The 21,574-nt window shown below is 54.6% G+C and overlaps 1 protein-coding gene and 1 long non-coding RNA gene across 5 annotated transcripts in view; one reads left to right on the top strand and one right to left on the bottom strand.

Moving 5' to 3' along the window:
* The window catches only part of VAV2 (vav guanine nucleotide exchange factor 2), a 231,062-nt gene that overhangs the window by 11,805 nt on the left and 197,683 nt on the right, over window positions 1-21,574 (top strand).
* Window positions 4,171-17,309, bottom strand: LOC129048043 (uncharacterized). The gene is made up of 3 exons (XR_008510046.2): window positions 17,176-17,309; window positions 11,140-11,368; window positions 4,171-11,065 (listed from the first exon to the last, which is right to left on the bottom strand). It is a non-coding gene; the product is annotated as an uncharacterized LOC129048043 (long non-coding RNA).

The raw sequence follows: 21,574 nt of genomic DNA, 5'->3' as shown, positions 1-21,574 counted from the left end.
GTGATCAGCCTCTGCGGTGTCAGAGTCGGGGGCAGCACCCCAGTGTCCTGGGGAAAGATCTGGTTGCCAGGGCCCCTCTGCCCTGACACACGCCCTTTCTCTATTCTGGGTGGGTTTGTTTCAGGACCGCCCAGCACTGGCACCTCCCCTGGTCCTTGGAAGACTCTGGGCAGCATCAGGTGGGGGAGGCTCTGCCCTGGTTAATGGATGAAGGAGGGACAGGTGACGGGCCAGTCTGAGGTCATGCAGTTGTGTGGGGGTTGAGGCCTTGTGCCAGCCGTGCAGGTCTCTTGCCTCTGGAGTGCCATTCGCTTCCCTCCTCCACCAGCAAAATGGCCCCGTGGGTTGGTGGGAGGTTGGGAGACAGAGAAGCAGGTGCCTGAGTCCAGAGATGGCCCCAGGGCTGACCAGCTCTGCCCTCTGGCCACATGGCTTCCGGTCCTGGGCCTCCTGCTCCCGGGTGGCTGTTGGCCCAGCCTGTCCTCCACCCCACTCTGTTTGTCGTGCACTGGCTTGTGGCATTGAGCAGCAGAGGCAGAAACCCTGTGCTTGGTGTTGCTGGCTTTCTGGAGGGTGCACAGAATAAGGATGAATGGAGAGAGGAAGACGGCACTTTCAGATGAGAGAGAGAAGGCAGGCAGAAGGCAGGGCTGCCTTCAGGTGACTCCGGCAGGCTCCCTGACGAGGTAACAGGGCGGCGGGGTGTGCAGCTGGTGCCGCCTTCCCCTCACCACTAGCACCTGTGCTCCCCGATTGCTGTTTCAGCTGAGTGAGTTCAGCTGGGGCCTGTTGGGGAGCTCAGGGCCCTGGCAAAGTCAGCAGGCTGACAGCAGGAGGTCCTCGTGGGCCAGAGGTCAGTGGTGGGGCTCTGGGGCATGGCCGGAGGCGGGGCCAGGCCCGGGTTAGTGCCTGGCTGCCTGTCCTGCCGGCGGCCGTGGCTCTGGGCTCTGTGTCTCTGCTGCAGGAAGTCTCCATTTGCTCGTCCTCCCGCCCTGTTAACATCCTCTGTCCGAGTTCCGGACGGCTGCGGCGTCCGCTCCTTCCTGCTGCCCTGGCAGCCGAGTCGTCCTCATGCAGCCCCTGCCTGGGGACCCATCTCCTCTGCGCCTGGCTTCGTGTGTGGTTGGGCACTGAGCGGCCCACACATTCCTAGGGTGGAGACTGCACAGCGTTGAGCCTCTGACACCCGCGTTCAGATCCTGGCTCAGCACCTTGTGGCAGACCCATGGTGCCTCTCTGGGCCCTGCATTCTCCTCTGTGAAAGGGGGTATTTTAGGAGCCCCTCCCAAGGGTTGGCTGAGGACCCGGGTCTCAGCCCGGTGCCTGGCAAGTGGGAAGCGCTCGGCTGACATGTCCCCCAGCCCCTGCAGGGTGGAGCCATGAGCTCGCCTCTCTGACACCCCCACCCCTGGCACGGAAGCTCTTCCCAAGCCTCAGTGCCCCTCCCCACGTGCTCACTTGACATGGCTGGGGTGCGCTCCAGGACCTGCAGACCTGCTCTTACACTGGGGTCAGGAGCTGGCTGGAGGAGACCCTAAACCCAGCAAACTCCCCTGCCCTGACCTCGTCAGCTCTGATGAACCCCCTTCTTCACCAGGGCAAGCCCCATGCTCAGGTGCCCGGTTTTTGGTCCCCTGAAGCTTCATGCTCTGAAGGACTCTTCGCCTGGAGCTGCAGACACTGTTTGGCTTCTGAATCCAAAAGATAAACAAGAATGACAAATACAGGACCACGGAGGGGACAGGACTGGGCAGTGGGAGCTTGAACTTCGGGCCAGACTGAGTGGCCGCACCCGAGTTAGGTCTCCCGGTGCCTGGCAGCTGCAGGTTTTGCAATCCTGATGCTGCTAGAAACAGTGTTTCTGTTTTGTGGGGTTCATTTGTCAGTCTTTAAAGAGTTTGTGTAAGGATGAAGAAAAATCATTTTAACAGACCCACTCCTTGTCCCCCTCGGCCAGGTTGGCCTTGAAGTCATCAATATTTCTGTTGGTTTGTTTTGTACTTTTGGTTTCAAAGGCAGCGCGAAAACATGGTATCTTTCCTTGACCCGCCAGGTGCTTGTGGGCCGTGGCCTTCCCAGGACTGGGGAGCCGGTCTCCAAGTTTCCTGAAGGCCTCTGAGCCCTGTGTTCTTTGAAATCTGCACAGGGGTGGGGAGGGGGTGCCTGTCTGTCTTCTGTTGTTAGGGACTAAAAAATGCGGCGTTGGCTGCCTCCAGGGTCATCCTTCCACAGGGGGATCCTTTCTGCAGTGGCTGGAGTAGGAGAGGGTCCCCCAGCCCGCAATGGAGGAGGCTGCAGTGAGATCCTCCTAGTGGACCCTGGGACCAGCATCCTCTGTCAGGCGGGCCAGGGAGGGCAGTTTCCCCAGCCCTGCCTCTCCTGGCCTCACCCTCGAACACCGTGTGCCTCCCCGCTCCTGGTCTTGGACGCGTGTCCAGTTTTCAGCCACATTTGTGGGACCATCACATTTGTCTCATACACGTAGGACATCTTCAGAGGCAGGGGGCATGGGAGCTGTATGCCCCAGGGCAGGTGGACGCCCCATCCCCTTTGCCAGCCGAGGGGCAGAGGCCTGAGGCACTGAGCCACCTGGATTTGGCGTGGCCTTCCTGACTCAGGCGCTGCCCCCTTGAGCTCGGCTGCTCCCCCGTTTTGAGGCCTGTGTTTTGGTTTTTCTGCCTTGTTCTGTTCTCTGGCGTGTCTGTGGTTGGCGTCCGGCAGGGGCTGCAGGCTGCGTGTTGAGGGGCAGGCTCTGGACACTTGCCTGCAGCTCCAATGTCCCACCTCCGACTGTTGTCAGGAACCAGAGGTGCCAGGTGAGTGACAGCTGTCATGGATGGGGATGGACCGCCTGTCATGTCATTTGCCTGGGTAAGTGACAGCTGTCATGCATGGAGGGTGACTGGCCCCGGGGCCATTGCCATGTGTCCCCGGTGCACAAGGTGCCTAGACAATCCTTGTCTGGCAACATTCTGTGTCCCAGGCCCCCTGGGGTGGCGGAAGGTTCTAGTCCCTCATGCTCATGAGCGCCGCATCCTGAGACCCTCCTGCCCCCTGTGACTGGGCCATCTGTGCCTCCCTGCCTCAGGCCCCAGCTCATCTTTCTGCTGGGACAGGAGAGAGAAATGATCCCACAGTCATTTTGGTGAAAGCCAAGACCCCCTTCAGATCTGAGCTGTTCCGTCTACAGCTGCTGGGCTGCTCCTCAAATGGACACCAGGCACCCACTGGATGCCAGAGGTCCGCGTGGGATGCTGGCGGGGCCTCACTCTGCCTGAAGTCCCTCTTGGTTTTATTTGTTTTCATTCCAGAGCTGGGAGGAGGCAGGCTTGGGGCAGGGCGGCTGGGCGTGGCCCGGGCCTGGAGCTGGGCCTGCTGGGCTCCGCGACTCCCGGCACCTCAGCCTCACTGCATCGTCGCTCCCCTCTGGCCAGAGTCCCTGGCTGTAGGAGAGGCACACACTTCATCCCTGGGGTGTCCAGGCACAGGGCAGTGTGGTTAGGACCTAGGGCTGGAGTCATGGAGCTGCTGACACTGTGTGCTTTTGAGCTTGACCTTCCAGGAGCCTCAGTTTCCTTCTCTGTAGGATGGGGATAAAAAGAGTGGCTTCCTCAGTGGATGAATGGGGGATCCACACAGAGTCCATCCATGCAGTAGAATATCTGTGGATGAACCTGGAAAATGTAATGCTAAGGCGGGGAAGCCAGGCCTGAAAGACAAATCCTGCGTGATTCCCTTAAAACGTCCAAAATAGCCACTCCGTCGCAGAACAGAAAGCAGATGCGCAGCTTCCGGGATGAGGCGCTGGGGAGAGAGTGCTCAGGGGCTTGGGGGTCTGTTTGCCGGGCGTGAAAAAGTTCCACAACTCCATAGTGCGGAAGGTTTGTGGCATTATGAATGTATTACACTAAATATCACTAACGGTAAGGTTTATGTTGTGTGTACTTTACCACAATTAAAATAAATAGCCTTTCCCTTGTGGGGAATGAAGGCCTCATTTCATCAACTGCCCCCCTGAGGCAGAGCCCATCTTCTTACTAGGGCTCCAATCTAGGGTCTCACTGTCTCCTCCTCCATCGAAGGTGAGGCCAGGAGAGGCAGGGCTGGGCGGGGCTGGGGGGACTGCCCCCCCTGGACTGCCGGCCGGAGGATGCTGGTCCCAGAGTCCACTCAGAGGATCTCACTGTCGCCTCCTCCATCAGGGGTTGGGGGACCCCATCCTAACTGCTGCAGAAAGGATCCCCCTGTGGGAGGATGACCCTAGAGGCGGCCAACATAGCATTTTTTTTTTTTTTTTTTGAGGTGGAATCTCGCTCTGTCACTCAGTCTGGAGTGCAGTGGTGCGATCTTGGCTCACTGCAACCTCTGCCTCTTGGGTTCAAGCAATTCTCTGCCTCAGCCTCCCTAGTAGCTGGGATTACAGGTGCCCACCACCACGCCTGGCTAATTTTTGTATTTTTTTTTTTTTAGTAGAGATGGGGTTTTACCATCTTGTCCAGGCTGGTCTTGAACTACTGACCTCCTGATCCACCCGCCTCAGCCTCCCAAAGTGCTGGGGTTACAGGTGTGAGCCACGGCGCCTGGCTAACATAGCATATTTAAAAGTCCCCTGACAACAGAAGAAGTGTGGGAGGATTGGAGGAGACCCCTCTGCCTTCCTGGGTCCCTCTCTCCATGACAAATATTGAAAGTCCTCTTCTGTGACTGCACTGGCATGAAGGTGAACGTGCAGGTATGAGATACTTAAATATCCTCTTAGAGCTCAACACTCTCTTGGACCCAGGACACTGTGCCTCTGTGCTCTTGGGTGAGCAGCCCCATGTGGGCTTCCCTTGGCCATGCCAGGCAGGCTGGGGGCTCAGAGACTTTGGAGGGAACTAGACTTTGTGTCCTTTGTCATTTCTCAGTTGTGTGATTTTGGCCACATCACTTCTGAGCGTCAGTTTCCTTATCTGTAAACTGGGGCTGTTGCTGCTGCTGATAATACTTTCTGCAATACATGTCGTGTTTTGAAAGTTGAGGGGTTCGTGTGAGTGACAGTCTCTGCCCAGGGCTGGCAAGTTTTATTTAATCCTGTTTTGTAAGGCTCTGAGGCTGGGCCCCCCAGAAACAGACCCCAAGATGGGAGGTAAGCCAAGTGTGGGAGGCCAGGCAGGGAAGGAGAGAGGCAGATAACATTGACCCAGCAGGTTCCTGCCGTGGGCGACAGGCTTGGCCCTCTGAGCACTGAGCGAAGATGTGGGTTTGTGTCCAGCCCTCCTAGCTCCTGGTCGGGGAGGCCATGGATATGGAGGGGTGCCGGGGCAGGCTGGGGTGCCTGCCTTTCCTAGTAAGGGGATGGGTTCTGCCTCGGGGTAGGAGTTGATGAAATGAGACCTTCATTCTATGAAATGGCCTGTTAGTGCTTTCACCTGCCTTGGTTGGCGTCAGCAGGAAAAGGCTGTAAAAAGGGCCTTGAGGTGGACCACACCCGCTCTGGGCCATGATGCACGCTGGGTTCTGCCAGGGGCATGAATCACGTGGAAGGCCTTGCAGGAGGAGGGTGGGTGAGGCCCGCTCCCCATGGTACCACAAGGTACAGACCTTGAGGGAAACTGTTGGCCTGAGAGATTGGAGGTTCTTGGAAGACTTCGGGGGCCAGTCAGAAAAGTGAGTGTCCTGTCTGGAAGTCCTGGAAGCAGAAGCCTTGTGTGCTGACCTGTCTGTCCATGGTGCAGCGCTGCGTGCAGTGCTGGGCGCAGGGCGTGACCTGTCTCTCTCTGGCGCAGTGCTGGGCGCAGGGCGCAGGGAGTGTGTGGATTTTCTGAGTGGGTGAATGGCACAGTGAGGAAGAGGACCACGTTAAGGGAGCTGTTTCCAAGTCCAGCTTGGAAACTGTAGCTTGCTCATGCCCTTGGGCAACCTGATCCACCTTTCTGAGCCTCAGTTTACCCATTTACACAGTAGGAAGGTGGTGCACTCCCCGTCCTCCGGGTGGATGTGGAGTGGTTACACCTGACACAGGGTGCAGGTGTGTGCTTGGCCCAGCGCAAAAGCAGGCAGCAAACAGAGGCTACTGCTGATGTGACTGCTGCTGCCCTGTGCCCTGGTCACCTCACCTGACGTCCGCTCCCACCTGGCGAGTGGCTGCCTCAAGGAGAGGCTGGAGGTTGGAGGGGCACTGTGGGCCGTTCTGGGACCACCTCCCTGTCTAGGCCCTTGTGCAAGGGAGCCGGAGTTGTGGTGGGCCTGGGTATTCACTCACCCAGCAAGCGTTACTGACCGCTACCCCGGGCCTGGCAGCCCTGCTTGCGGCCCAGGAGGACACAGGCAGATACCACACAGGCAGTGTGGAGGGAGTGTGAGGAGATGCTGGGCCCTGCCAGGAATGTGGCCAGCGGGTGGGTGGGGCAGGGTCTGGGGCTTCCTGGAGGAAGTGACCTTTTAGCTGAGCCCTGCGTGACAGTGCACCAGGTGAGTGTGAAGGGAGTGTTCTGGAACAGGTTCACAACACCCCAGCCCCCACCTTCCTGGCCTGGTGATCTGGGGTCAGGACTCTGACCTGCTGGATCCTGCTTCCGCGTGCTCATTTTCCTCCTGAATTGCCGTGTTGTTTTTCTGCCCTGCGGTTCTTTCCCAGCAGTCAGCTGAGTGGGAATTCGATGCTTATCCCAAGGCCTGGGGGGGCCCTGCATTTTGTCTTCCTCTTTAGGGACACGCAGGTGTCCTTTCTCATGATGGAGGTGTTGATGGGTGGGTAGGCGTGGGTAGCCACACACTGGCAATGTCCTAGGGACGAAGGGCGAGGGCGTCACCCTTGCGCGGGGTGTCTAGGGTTCCTCACCCGCCACCTTGATCACTGGAATTGGGAGGGAGAGCTCATCGTCCTTCTCTGTAGGGCGCGCGTGGGTTGGGCACTGTCAGCTCATCCGCCCCGGCTTCTTTGGGTCTCCTTCCTCTCTGGGGGTGGTTTTCTGCACCGTTGCCCTTTGCAGATGGCCTTCCGGGGAGGGCTCACCTCCAGGGTCAGGACCAGAGGCCAGCGGCATAGGAATGCCGGGGTGACAGGATAACTCTCCAGTCCCGCCTGGGGGGCGTGGGAGGGAGGCTGATGTTACCATACACCGGAAGCCTGTTCTTTCCTGGTTGTGGGACTTTGGCACATTTCTGAACTCCGAGTTTCGCGGTACAGCGCCAGTTTTTCCTGGGCAGAGTGGGTGTGAGGATGCAGGGAGGTGATGCCCTGCGCAGGCTGAGCGCTGGCCCAGGCGGGCCAGATGCCGGACAGAGGTCTCTGCATCTGTGTGCAGACAGGGGGCTTGCAGATCCCCTGTGCCCGTGGACCTTCCTTGGGCCCTCCTTGGCACTGGGTCTTCACTGCCCGCTGACTCGGTACCGAGGCAGGGCTCCCTGGGGATTCCTTACCGTTCCCTTCTCTCTCCAGGAGGGAGGCTGGTTGGTGAGCCAGGCAACGGCTTCCCCAGTGCCCGCCTCCCACCTTTCCCTTGGCATCTTCAAGGTGGTGATGGGGAGCTTCTCCACGGACTTGGGAGAGACCCCTTATCATGCGAGTAGCCAGTGCCTAACTCCGGTTAAGTGATGAAGGAAGATGGGTCCAGTGGGCACGTGAGATCTCGGGCCACCTGCATCATGCCTGGGCCTTGGTTGCCTCATCTGTAAAAGGGGGCCATCATTTCTGCCTGACGCCTCCAGGAGTGGGTGGGAGGCGGGCTTGGGCAGGTGTCTGCAGTCAGGTTCCCCTTGCTGGAGTGAGTGGCAAGAGCCGCCCCTGCCTTCGGATCTGCGTGTGTGATGACTCTTGCGGGAGGCCCTGCCGATGACTCCGACTGTCTGTTCTGTGCTCTGGGTGACAAGTTCCCTCTTCTGCTGTTTCTTAAGGAGATGTTTCTCAGCGGGGCTCAGGCTTGCAGGAGGCGGGCCACCCCTTGGCTACATGTGTCTGCGGGAGCCAGCGGCAAAGACAGTGTTTGCTTTTAATAATGACATGGGCTCTCCACTGCTTTCTTTGGGTGAATCTCCGTTTTTCTACATTAGCTAATGACGCAATGTGTTCCTGGAGCCTCCCCCACCCCTGCCCTGCCCCAGCATTGGGGCGCCTGGGCTGCGAGCCTGGAGATGTTCTTAGAGAAGGGTCGGATGGACGGGTGCCCAGCAATTTCTGACTGTTTAGTTAGCGGGAGTAGAGGGGCGTGCCTGGTGAGGACAGGTGCCTTATCTGGGAGTGAATAACCGCGTCAATAAATCCAGGCCATAAACCTCACCTTTCGAAGCAGTCATGTGTGTGTTTTATGGGTTGGCTGATCTGTGCGGCCCGAATTCTTGGCAGCATGAATTCTTGGGACTTTGGGGTGTGTGTGGGTGCGTGTGGCTGTGGGTGAATCAGAATGGCCTTTGGGGACAGGAATTGGGGCTTGGTCTGCATCCGCGCTGTGTGACCAGGGGCAGAAGACTTCCCTTCTGTGCCTGTCTGCGTCTCTGGTGAATCCGGGCCATGCCGTCCACTTCCTTGAGGTGGTTTTCTGCCCTTTGAAGTGACCAAGGGCTCGGGGATCCGCAGCCCCAGGGGTCTTTTTTGCCTGCAGAGGTCTGTGTACTCTACGGGGATGCCCTTTCTGTTGGGGGAAGCCCTGGCCGCCTCCCCATTGTGAGTCAGGACCCGGGTGGTGCAGGTGGCTCCAGGCTGTGGGCTTTGTTGACAGCTGGGGACCCGTGACTGGCTCAGCCCACACCCTGGACCGGCTCCTGGGGCCCCTGTCCTGCCCTGCTCCTTCCCGCGCCGGCCTTGACTCTGCGTGTCAGCAGCCTCCACGTGCTGGCCATGGTTGTCCTTTGCAGCATGAAATGAGTGGCCTGGGCAGGAGGCCAGTGTCACAGTCACGACTCACCTCCCCAGTGGAGCAGCTCAGGCCCCCCAGCCTTTCTCTGGTGTTGCTGTCTGGTGGCCTGGGTGGGCGGGCCGGCTCCTGGGCTGCCCCTCTGCGTGTGGGTGGGCCGTGGGCCTGGCCAGAACGGTTTCTAGGCTAGAGAGTCATTGGCCTAGAACATGTGGCCCCTTCCTGGGTTCCTGGGTTCCTGGGGCACAGTGGAGTCACCGGTCCCATGGTGCCTGCTTGCGGCTGCCCCTGGGCTGCTGCGGCGACCCAGATGGTGATGATCAGTTAAACACCGAGGGGCCAAGTGGGCCTGGCCCCCAGAGGTCTTTCCCTGCCCTCGACAGCGCCTCACAGCAGTAGTTACGACTGTTCCATCCGCAAGCTTTGGAGACTGAGGCTCAGAGGGCACACGGACTCTGCGTGAATTCGCCGGGGGGAGCGGTGGTGGGAGCGGAACCCAGGGCTTCCCGGTCCAGACCTTGGTGTCCCCCCTCCCCGCAGGAGGCACCGCGTGCTCTTGAGATACTGTGACTTGCACCTGTAATATATATATATTTCTTTCAAAAAGGACAAGATAGACTTTTCACACACCATTCCCTTCTCATGCAAATGAACCTTGGGAGAAATCGGCCTGTCATCTCTTTGGGTGTATTTTGTGGTAATTTAGCTGCTTAAACGAAACATCTGTTAACCAGGGAGAGCCAGGCTGTAGACGAAAGCAAGAGTACAGAAGCCGTTTGCATTTACTGTGATTGAGGAGTGGCCTGCTAGGTCAGGGCTGCCCTGCAGACGGACAGACGAGACCATTTGACACGAGAGGCTGTGGGGCAGGTGACAGGCCCGAGGCTTTCTGCTGCCTGCCCCTGGGGCCTGAGGAGAGGCAGCTTTCTTGTTGGTAGCTGGGCCAGAGGCTGGGGCTGGGCTTCAAAGTTGGAGGTGCTGGGCCAGCAAGGCTGGGCCCAGGGAAGGAGCCGCCCCCATCTCTGCAGCCCCACATGTGTCTGTCAAAGGGACCAGGTGCACCAACCACAGGGCTGTGGGTGCCGTGGACAGCCTTGTGATCGCCACTGCCACGCCTCTGTGGGCTCCTCTGTAGAACGGGCTGTGGGGGTGGTCCTGTGAGTCTCGGTGGCCTCGTGTGGGCCAAGGTCCCTGGCTCCCAGCAAGCACCAAACGTGGTGCCATCCCCCAGCCTCCGCTTGGGAAACTGCCTTTTTACGAGACTTGTATTTTCAAGACATGGCGGGTGGGGGTTTTCATCACGTCGCTTGCTGTGTGGGGTCATCAGGTGGGGCCCTTCCCCAGGCTTTCCTGTGCCCAGGGAGCTGAGGACCTGGCACTTGTGAGTGATTGGCCCTTGGGGCAAGGGAGAGATGGCTGAGACTCGGTCTGCCCTTCAAGGAGTCCTGCAGAGTCTGAGGGGAGCGGGAGGAGTGTGGCCATTGTGGGAGCTGTTGAGTGAGCAGGGAGGGTGGAGGCCCAGGACAGCAGGAGCAGCGGGTGCTGAGGCCAGGGGGTGCAGACCACCCTGCACGTCTGGGGGGTGGCAGGAACTCTGCGCCACTGCCTCGAAGGCTGCAGGGAGGCAGGGCCGGCTTCATCCTGGGTATGCCAGGGAACGCTGGGCAGGGTTCGTGCAGACGTGGTGTGCTCAGATTTGACTTTGGAAAGCTCCACTGTGTCCGCACTACAAGGACCGCTGGAGAGGGAGGCCTGGAGCCCCAGAGGCTGGGGCAGAGGCAGATGGGGGTGTCCAGGCTGGGGGGTGGGGAGAGAAGTGGGAATGGAGAGAGATGGACGGCCCCGCTGGAGCGCAGGAGGAGTGGGTGGGCTTGGGATGGATTGGACTTGGGTGATGAAGAGGGTGCTCTGGGGTCAGGCTCGAGCAGTGCGATGGACAGTGGGGCTCATCTGGAGTTGGCCCTAGGGGTTCAAGTCCCCCACTGGCCAAGGTTGCAGGGATGTCTGGGCTCTCCCAGCAGCCTTCCTGGAATCTGCTCTGATCAGGGTTGGGGTGTTTCAGCTCCACCCCTGAGGTTCCCTGGTTGGCCTCAGGCTTCTCGTCTCAGTGGCACTGATGCTGGTTGGTGTCCAGGTTTGCTGGACTTGAAGGTGGGAGGTCAGTGGTCTCGGTGGGTCTGGCCGCAGCCTGGGAGTGACCAAACTTAGCAGCCTCTGGCACAGTCAGATCCCTGGAGAGAGATGTCTGATTGGCACAGACTGAATTCCAGATCCCCCCTCCTTCCCTGTTCGTTGTATTCCCTACCATGCGAGCAGCACAGCCGTGAGAAGCCGCAGTTCATCCGGCAGGAGGGAAGCAGGTGCAGACGCTCGTCCTCGCAGCCCTGGCGGGCACGGTGGAATCCAGCTCTCTGGGGAAGTGTGAATCCCGGCATGTGGGATTCATCTCAGGCAACAAGACGGCTTTCACCGACACCCAGCCAAACTGCCTCAAAACCCAAAACAGTTGTCTCTTATTTTTAAGTGGTTTTTGCCTGTGGAAAGAGTGGTTTTTCTTAAAAAAGGGCACTGCCTTAGATTGATTTTTGGGGGACTCGTTTATTGCTATTGATCTGCTAAAGCTTTAATCGGGAAATAGCCTCGTGATGGTTCTGTTGAGGTGGAAATAGCCTCGCGGTGGTTCTCAGTGAGGCATATTTGCTGCAACCGAGGGTGGTTGCGCTGTCGTGAGCCGCTGAGCCAGCCAGCCAGGGGTCTCGCCCTCCAGATCTGAGCTGGGGACAGGTCCCCAGCTGAGCTGCCCTGGCAGGTCCCAGGAGTGAGCCCAAGGCTGACAGAGGACAGTGCCATGGTCTGAAGCTGCACGAGAGGCAGAGGCCGAGGGTGGCTCTCTCTCCCGGCTACAAGGCTCTGTGATGGGACAGTGTGTGGCTGGAGGATGTCCCCAGGCAGCCCCGGAGCCCGGGTGGCGTAGGCTTTGCCCTCTAGAGGACTGGCAGCTCTGTCCAGGCCCCCCGGGATGGCCCCAGGGGTAGGGACCCTGGGGACCATGGGACTGGCCCCGAGCGCGTTTCTCTTCCTCTTTATGTTGCCTGGTGCATGGGTGGCACCAGAGCTTTGACAACTGCATCTCTGAGCCTCTCTTGCCTTTTGGTGGTTTTTTTTTTTTCCCCACAACCTTTTAAAATGTATTATTTATTTAATTGGTACATAATAATTGTATGTTGTTTATGGGGTACGTGTGACACTTTGTTACACATATACCGTTGTTTATGGGGTATGTGTGACACTTCAATACACATATACTGTGTATAATGATGAAATGAGGGTCATTAGGATGCCCATGATCCCAAACGTGGCATTTATTTGTGTTGGGAACATTTCACGTCCTCTCTTCTAGTTATTTTGAAATATGCAATAAGTTATTGTTAACTATAATCCTCCTACTGTGCTTCTGAGCACTAGGACTCATTCCTATCTAATTGCATGTTTGCCCCCATTAACCAACCTCTCTTCACCTTCCTGCCGCCCCACCCAGTCTCTGATGTCCATCATTCCACTCTCTGCCTCCATGAGATCAACTTTTTTAGCTTCCACATATGAGAGAGAGATCATACGATATTTAGCTTTTTTTTTTTTTTTGTGATGGAGTCTTGCTGTGTTGCCCAGGCTGGAGTGCAGTGGTGTGATCTTGGCTCACTGCAACCTCCGCCTCGTGGGTTCAAGCCGTTCTCCTGCCTCAGCCTCCTGAGTAGCTGGGACTACAGGCGTGCACCACCATGCCTGGCTAATTTTTGTATTTTTAGTAGAGATGGGGTTTCACCACGTTGGGCAGGCTGGTCTCAAACTCCTGCCCTCAAGTGATCCACCAGCCTAGGCCTCCTAAAGTTCTGGGATTATAGGTGTGAGCCACTGCACCCGGCCCATATGATATTTAGCTTTCTGTGTCTGGCTTTTTTCACTTAACAGTGACCTCTATTTCCATCCACATTGCTGCAATGACAGGATTTTATTCTTTTTCATGGCTGAATAGTATTCCATTGTGTATATATGTCACATTTTCTTTATCCATTCATTCACTGATATTTAGGTTGATTGTGAATAGTGCTATGGTAAAAATGGGAGTGCAGATATATCTCAAATACTGATTTCCTTTCTTTTGTTTATATGCCTGGTGGTGGGATTGCTGGATCAGGCATATCTATTTTTAGTTTTTTGAGGACCCTCTGTACTGTTTCCTATAGTGGCTGTATTAATCTACATTCTGACCAGCAGTGTACTAACGTTCCCCTTTCTCTACATCCTTGCCAGCATCTGTTGGTTTCTTGTTGATAATAGCTATTATAACTGGGGTGAGATGGTATCTCATTGTGGTTTTGGCTTGCATTCCTGTGATGATTAGTGATGTTGAGCATTTTTTCATATGCCCATTGGCCATTTGTATGTCTTTTGAGAAATGTCTTATTATTAACAACAGATTATTTACCCGTTTAAAAATCAGATTATTATTATCATTACTATTTGCTTTTTTTTTTGTTTTTTTTTTTTGTTTTTTTGAGGCAGAGTCTTGCTGAGTCACCTAGGCTGGAGTGCAGTGGTGCGATCTTGGCTCACTGCCACCTCCGCCTCCTGGGTTCAAGCAATGCTCCTGCCTCAGCCTCCCAAGTAGCTGGGATTGCAGGCGCCCGTCACCACGCCCAACTAATTTTTTGTATTTATAGTAGAGACAGGGTTTTAGCATGTTGGCCAGGCTGGTCTCAAACTCTTGACCTCAAGTGATCTGCCCGCCACGGCCTCCCAAAGTGCTGGGATTACAGGCATGAGCCACCCGCTCGGCCCTGCTATTAAGTTGACTTTTTTTTTAAGTTTTAAATTTTTTGTGTTTTTTGAGGCAGGGTCTTGCTCTGTCACCTGGCTGGAGTGCAGTGGTATGATCACAGCTCACTGCAGCTTCTACTCTACCTCCTATGCTCAAGTGATCCTCCCACCTCAGCCCCCAAGTAGCTGGGACAATAAGTGTGTGCCACCACACCTGGCTAGTTTTTGTATGTTTTGTAGAGACGGGCTCTCGCCATATTGCACAGGCCAGTCTGGAACTCCTGGCCTCAAGCCATGTTCCCGCCTTGGCCTTTCAAAGTATTGGGATTATAGGCGTGAACCACCTCACTGGACCGCGTTCTTTATGTATTCTGGTTATTAAAAATCCCTTGTTGGATGAATAGTTTGCAGATTTGTCCCCCTATCCTGTAGATTTTCTCTTCACTCTGTTGATTATTTGCTTTGCTGTGTGGAAGCTTTTAGCTTGATGTAATCCCATTTGTCTATTTTTTGTTTTGTTCTGTCCGGTTTTGAGGTTTTACCCAAAAAATCTTTGCCCAGACCAATGTCCGGAAGCATTTCCCCAATGTTTTCTTTCAGTAGTTTTATGGTTTTGGGTCTTATGGATAAGTCCTTAATCCCTTTTGATTTGATTCTTGCATGTGGGGAGACATGGGAATCTAGTTTCATTTTTCTGCATATGGATATCCAGTTTACCTATCACCATTTATTAGAGATTGTTCTTTCCCCACTGAATGTTCTTGGTGCCTTTGTTGAAAATGAGTTGACTGTAAATGTGTGAATTCATTTCTGGGATATTTTGTTCCATTGGTCTAGGTATGTGTTTTGTTTTTATGCCAGTATCATGCTGCTTTTGTTGCTGTAGCTTTGTAGTATGTTTTGAAGTCAGGTAGTGTGATGCCTCCAGCTTTGTTGTTTTTGTTCAGGATTGCTTTGGCATTTCAGGGGCTTCTGTCTTTTCAATATGTATTTTGGGGTTGTTTTTTCTATTTCTTTGAAGAATGTCATTGGTATTTTGATAGGAATTGCATTTAATCTATAGATACTTTGGTAGTGTGGTCATTTTCAAATTATTAATTCTTCGAATGCATGAACATGGGATGTCTTTCATTTTTTGGTGACCACTTGAATTTTTTTAATCAGTGTTTTACAGTTTCCCTTGTAGGGATCTTTCACCTCCTTGGTTAAATTTATTCCTAGAAATTTTAATTATTTTGTAGCTGTTATAAATGGTATTGCTTTCTTGACTTTTTTTTTTTTTTTTTGACAGAGTCTCACTCTGTCACCCAGGCTGGAGTGCAGTGGCATGATCTTGGCTCATTGCAACCTTCATCTCGTGGGTTCAAATGATTCTCCTGTCTCAGCCTCCCTAGTAGCTGGGACTATATAGCTTCCCACCATCATGCCCACCTAATTTTGTATTTTTTTTTTTTTTTTTTTAGAGATGGGGTTTCACTATGTTGGCCAGGCCGGTCTCAAACTTCTGACCTCAGGTGATCTGCCCACCTTGGCCTCCCAAAGTGCTGTGATTAGAGGCATGAGCCACTGTGCCTGGCCTTTCTTGATTTTTTTTATTCTGCTAGTCCATTGTTGGTGTATGGAAATGCTACTGGTTTCTATATGTTAATTTTGTATCCTGCAATGTTACTGAATTTGTTATCAGTTCTGGGTTTTTTTGGTGGAGCTTTTAGGGTTTTCTGTCCATGTCTGCAAACAGGGACAGTTTGACTTCCTCCTTTCCAATTTGGAGGCCCTCTGTTTCTTAATTGCTCTGGATAGCACTTCTAGTACTACGTTGAATAAGAGTGGTGAAAGTGGGCATCCTTATTTTGTTCCAGTTCTTAGAGAAAAAGCTTTCAGGTTCTCCCCATTCAGTATAATGTTAGCTATGGGTTTCTCATATATGACCTTTATTGTGTAGAGGAGTGCTCCTTCTGTACCTAGATTTTTGAGGGTTTTTTTCCCAAAGGGATATTGAATTTTATCAAATGCTTTTTCTGCATCTGTTGAGATGATCATATGGTTTTTGTTCTTCATTCTGTTGATGCGATATATCATGTTTATTGATTTCTGTATGTTGAGCCATCCTTGCATTCCTGGGATAAATCCCATTTGATCATGGTAAGGGATCTTTATATTGTGTTGTTGGATTTGGTTTGCTAGGATTTTGTGGATGATTTTTGCATCTATGTTCATTAAGGTATTGGCCTATAATTTTTATGTTGTGCTAAAATGTATTTTTCATTATACATATATGACATCCATTATAAAAAGCATACACATGCAAAATTATATATGTTATATAATATATACATAAATATGTATATGTATATATATTTATGCAAATGTAAATACATATATTTCTGTGTATTTGTACAAATGTAAATACATGTATTTGTGTGTGTGTGTGTATATACATGTGTATATATATATATATATATATATATATATATATATATATATATATATCAGGGCTCACTGCAGCCTTGACCTCCCAGGCTTAAGCCATTTTCCTGCCTCAGCCTCCTGAGTAGCTGGGACTACAGGCGTGTGCCACCGTGCCTGGCCAATTTTTGTATGTTTTGTAGAGACAGGGTTTTGCCATGTTGCTCAGACTGGTCTTGAACTCCTGGGCTCACACAATCTGCACCTTGGACTCCCAAAGTGCTGGGACTACAGGCATGAGCCAACTTGCCTGGCCTATTCATTCATATATATATATATAATTTTTTTTAAAGTTTACTAGTCTTCTTATCACCTAGCGGAGAGCTATTTACATTTAATTGTGGGCACCCATGTTTGATTTACAGAACTGGGCTGTGCTATACTTTCCATTTAGGACTCAGCTTTTCTCATATCCTTGCCTATCCTAAATGGTTTTCCATGTACTTTATTTCATTGATTCCAAGATGACATAGTTTTCCTTGCATGTTCTGACATCTCTGAAGCCAGAGCGGGTCATGGAAGCCTTGTAATCAGAGGCATAATTAGAGTTTCACGGGCATTTTTTCCCCTGGCGACACATAAAATCATGCCGTGTTTCACGTGTGACAGTCCTTGGATGTGATACAACGTGGCGTTTTATATTCTTGTTTCAATGGCTTTCTGGTGCTTGGAAGTTCTGGAGTTGACCAGACCAAGCCCTTGTGATTGGATGCCCACAGCCCTGCTGTGTAGAAAGCCTACCTTGGTTATCCCCAACACAGGGGACAGCCACCCTGAGAGCTGCCTGTGGGCATGACTGGACCCTGCTGGCCGACTTGGAGTGTGGAGCTCATGTGCAGGCTCTCTGTTGACACAAATTCTTAGCGAGCCGTCTCATGAGGACAGGCTGCACCGTCTCTGCCCACCCTGGGTGCCCCCAGCCCTCCCCGTTTGATGGCCTCCGTGTCCTCTCTCCCTTGGCGTTTCCTGGGTCTTCCTGGCCGTGCTAGTAACCCTGGGCTGCTGACTCTGCTGAGGGCTCAGATCCCTGATTGGTTGATTATTAATTGATACTTACTAGAGGAATACTGTCTTCACAGAGCCTCCTGGTGCTGGGTCCTGGGGAAGCTCTTGTAGCTTCGACCCCAAGTTCTGCTGGGCACCATCCCGGTTTCCGTGCAAAGGGCCTTTGCTCCAAGACATAATGACTGCCTTTAATTAAGTTTTAAGATGCTTATTGGTAGAAATAATCAGTCCAAAATAAAAGTGACTGTTAATAAAGCTGTACCCAATCACGTTATTGACTAAAGTGGATGAAAAGTCAAACCTCTTGGCGAAATTGAGATTTGCAAAATTTGCTCTGGAAAAAGAAGACTTTTAGCAGCCATGAAAGAACCTCAGGAGGGAGGAAGGTCAGAGGTCTGGGGAAAACCCAGGGATGGAACCAAGCCCTCAATGTGGTTTTGAAGCAGAAAAGATACTCTTAATAACATAAAAGGGAAAGTTGAAACCTACAAAATCAAATAATGGTATCTAGAAAACCATTCAAGGAATTAATGCACTCGGTAGAGCTCAAATCAAATGGTGCTTTCAATTTCCTTAATGTTGATGAAATTATCACTAAAATGTTGGTGTTCACAGCACCGCGAGCTTTGTGGGGGGTGGGGCAGGGGCGGGGCTTCTGCTAACTGTGCTTGGAGTGCTGGAGCCAGGCCTGGGTGGGCGTCCCAGGGTACCTGATCTGCAGGACCCCTGCAGCAGCCCAGGTGCCCCGGGTTGGGGGATGAAAAGCCCCTCAAGACCCAGGGAAGTAGGGAGGACCCAGCTGCTCCCACCAGCTCCTCTCTGCAGGGACACCCGCACCCCTCTGCCTCTGGATGGAAAGCCTACCTTAGTTACCCCAGCTGACAGGGGACTGCCACTTTGAGAGCTGCCTGTGGGCATGGCTGGACTCTGCTGGCCGACTTGAGTGTGGAGCTCAAGTCCAGGCCCTCCTAGAAGCTGGGGCTTCCCTGCATCTCCCTCCTGCCTTCAGAAGACACTGGTCATTGAATCTGGGGTCCACCCTGATCCTGGTGGCCTCATCTTGAGATCCTTACCTGTTACCCCTTCTTCATCCCCCTCTGTGCCCAGGAGGGTCCCGTAGAGGAGCTGGTGGACAGGGTGGGGTTGGAACTCTAGTGGGGTTCTGTCTGCTCATCCCCTCTACCCCCAGTGCTGAGCCAGCTGGCTTTGCTATGTCAGTGCCAAGCCTCTGGCTTCCATGAGGCCATCAAGGTGGGGATGGTGGTGGCTGAGGACCATTCAGGAAGAGGGTCCCCAGCACTCGGCATGGGGGATGATGCTGGGTTCTGGCAGGGGCCACTGTGGGGTGAGGAGTCAGGGTGGCGGCACCCTCTGGGTGGATGAGGCTCACGGTGAGGGTCTCCCTGTTCCCAGCCTAGGCCTGGGTGGCCACCAGAACGAGGGGCCGCTCTGCTCCTGTGGGCAACCTGGTGTACGCCATGCAAGCCCGGGTCTTCTCCCTGAGCCACTGGGCCGTGGTTGTGTCCTGTGTCTTTTCTGCAGCTGGCTCGGGAGTTCGCAGGCAAACCGGCGAGGGGTTTGCAATGGGAAGTAAAACTGGCTGAGGCTTATGCGTGCTCTGGGGACTGGGGCAACTGGGCTGGGCCTCCCAAGCCAGCCCCATGGGTCTTTGTGAGGTCAGAGGGCATTAAAGACCCTGGAGAGGTGAAGCAGCTGTGCTTCTGTTGAGTGGCGGGTGGGAAAGGGCTCCCTCCGTGCCTCTGACCTTGGGTCACTGAAACCCGACTGGGTTGGAGAAGGGGATTCCAGGGCCCTCTGTGGTCTGCAGCCCCAGATGCTGGTGTTCCCCGACCCCGGTTCCCATCAGAAGCCTGACCGGTTTCTGGGTGCAAAACCACACATTGCTCATTCCACTGCCCATGGTGTTTTGGCCACAGGCCGAAGCTTCAGCCCTCATTGGCTGACTCGAGTCCTGGCCGGCGTCCCTGGGAGGCCTGCTCTGAGAGTGAGGGACCCTACTCTTACTGGACACTCCTCCGAGATCAAAAGTTTGACTATTCTGTTGGACTGCGGTGATTGTTTCTTGGGGACCGCTTGGTGAATGAAGCCGAGGTGGCCTTGGTCCATGTTGGGCTAGCTAAAAGCGCTCAGCAGCTCCCACCTGGAGAGCTCGGGGCCGCCCGTGATGTGTGCCGGGTGTGGGCCAGTGGAGGCCCCTGCTCCCTCACCTGTGCTCCCAGGTAGGCGTCGCATTGCAAGGCAGCAGGTCTGTGGTCACTGTTCCTCTCCAAGCATGCCCTGTCCTGCCTCTGTGCTCACCATCCTCCTGGGCTTCTCCAAGGCCGGCTCGAGCACCCTTCCCATGACGGCCTCCTGCCCCGTTGGCTCTGTCCCCAGGGAGCCTGGCACCAGCCAGCGTGGAGTAGGTGGCCCCTGAGCTTTACTGATGAGAGTCCTTCTTCCCTCGGGGAGGCTGCAGCTCCTCTCTGGGTTCGGGACTCCAGCGTTCCACAAAGGGTGTTACAGAGTCAGGCAGACAAAGCGCCACATGCCGGGGCTGGGGGAGGAAAGAGCCTGGCCCGGATGCCAGGCACCTCCCTTTTCTGTGCCAGTCAGCAGGGCGTTCACTGAACTCCTAGTGAACAGGAAAAGAATGCACTTTATTTCCCGTTTTCTCCGCAAATAAGTCCTTGATCCCCTGGCTTGGGAAATAATTGGTGGCCGCTATTAAGCGGAGACACAATTTGGGGGAGAGGCTTCGAGGAGCCACTTTCATGACACCTCCCACACATGTGGGAGTCAGAGGCTCCCGTGGCCACACTCAGGGTCAGCCTGCAGGGTGTGAGGCTCCAGTGGGGTCCCCCAGCTCCCCTGAGCCTCTGTCCAGTGTGGAGACCTTGCCAGAGACCAAGGAGCAGGTGGCCAGTGCAGGCAGGAAGATTGAGAATTTAAACTGAGATGATGAAAACCCCCACGGATAAGAACTTTCTGGCCCCGGAGGGCGCCCTGACCTCACAGTGCACCTGCAGCGATGCCTGTGGGAACGCGTCGTCTTGCTGGGATCTGCTGGACTGTCGGCCGCAGCTTGGTTCATTTGCTGCTTTTTTGCAGTTCTTTCTCCTGATAGAGAGTGGAGCAATGAGTGGTAGCCCCGGGGCAGGGGCGATGGCAAAGAGGATGCCTCAGAGACGAGGGCCTGGCGGCTGTAAGGTTTGGGGGCACCCGTCTTCCTGGCTCTCACTGTGTGCTTTGTGGCTGCCACAGCAAATGACCACAAACTCAGGAGCTTTGGACAACAAACGTGCATTCTCCTCCAGTTCCGGAGGCCAGAGGTCCGAATTCTCAGGGACATCAGGGCTGCAGCCCCTCCCTCTGGAGACACTAGGGGAGGGTCCCCCTGCCTCCTCCATCTCCCGTGGCTCTGGGCCCTCCTTGGCTGGCCAGCCTCTGCCTTCATCTTCTCAGGGCCTCGTCCCTATGCCTCTCTCCTCTTCTGTCTCTTAAGAGGATGCTGGTCATTGGATTAGGGGCCCACCCTAACCTGGGATGGCCTCTTCTTGAGGTCCTTACCTCAGTTACATCTGCAAAGACCCTTTTCCTAAATCAGGTCACGTTTGGAGGTTCTGGGAATCAGGACAAGGTGGGGGACGTGGTGCACAGTCCAGCCTCCACACTGCTTACTCTTTCCTCCATCCAGACGGTCACGGGGTGCTTGGTGCCTCTGTGCCCTGGGCTCCCTGGTAGGGAGGGGCCAGGGTCAGAGCCTGCCCTGAAAGCTCAGGCCTGCAGCAGAATGGTGTGTGAAGGGGGTGGTGAGAGGAACAGCTTGAGAGCTGGGCACCCTGGGAAGGAGCAGTCTGGCGCAGAGGGTGGGCAGGAGCTTGGGGAGGTCACTGTCGGGGAAGCCCGGAGCGGAGGCCTGAGTGGGGCGGGTCGGGGAACAGGGCCTGGGTCTGGGCCTCCCAGCTGTGCCTCTCTTGTGGCTTCCGTGCAGCAGCTGCCCCAGGTGACAGCCAGGGGCTTGGCCCAGCAAGTTCTGAGCATCTCTCCTGCAGCCTGGGGTTGAGGACTGTTGGTGGCAGTGGGACCATCTCTAGTGCCTATGGATTTGCCATTTTCAGTAGCTGTCAGCACGGAGGAGAGCTCAGTCAGGAACCCCATCGTCTGGGGCTGTCTGTGCTGCAAGCCCTGCCCTGGGCCTGGGCCCCTGGGGCTGTGGCCATTGAGGTGGCCTGTGCTGTTTCTCGGCACTTCTCACTTCCCTGGGAGGCCCCTACCCCCTCCTCCAAAAATAACACCTGGGGCGGGGCAGGGAGCACCTCGCAGGCCTGGCCTGGGAACCTCGGGTTGTGACTGTCTCTTCCTGTGGGCAGGGCCCAGGGCTTTCTTCCTGGTGCCTGGAGCCTGGCACAAAGTAGGACCAGACACAAGATTGAGGAATGAATGAATGA

The sequence above is a fragment of the Pongo abelii genome, chromosome 13 (assembly GCF_028885655.2).
Source record: "Pongo abelii isolate AG06213 chromosome 13, NHGRI_mPonAbe1-v2.0_pri, whole genome shotgun sequence".
Lineage (NCBI taxonomy): Eukaryota > Metazoa > Chordata > Mammalia > Primates > Hominidae > Pongo > Pongo abelii.
This window is presented reverse-complemented; position numbering and strand designations above follow the sequence as displayed.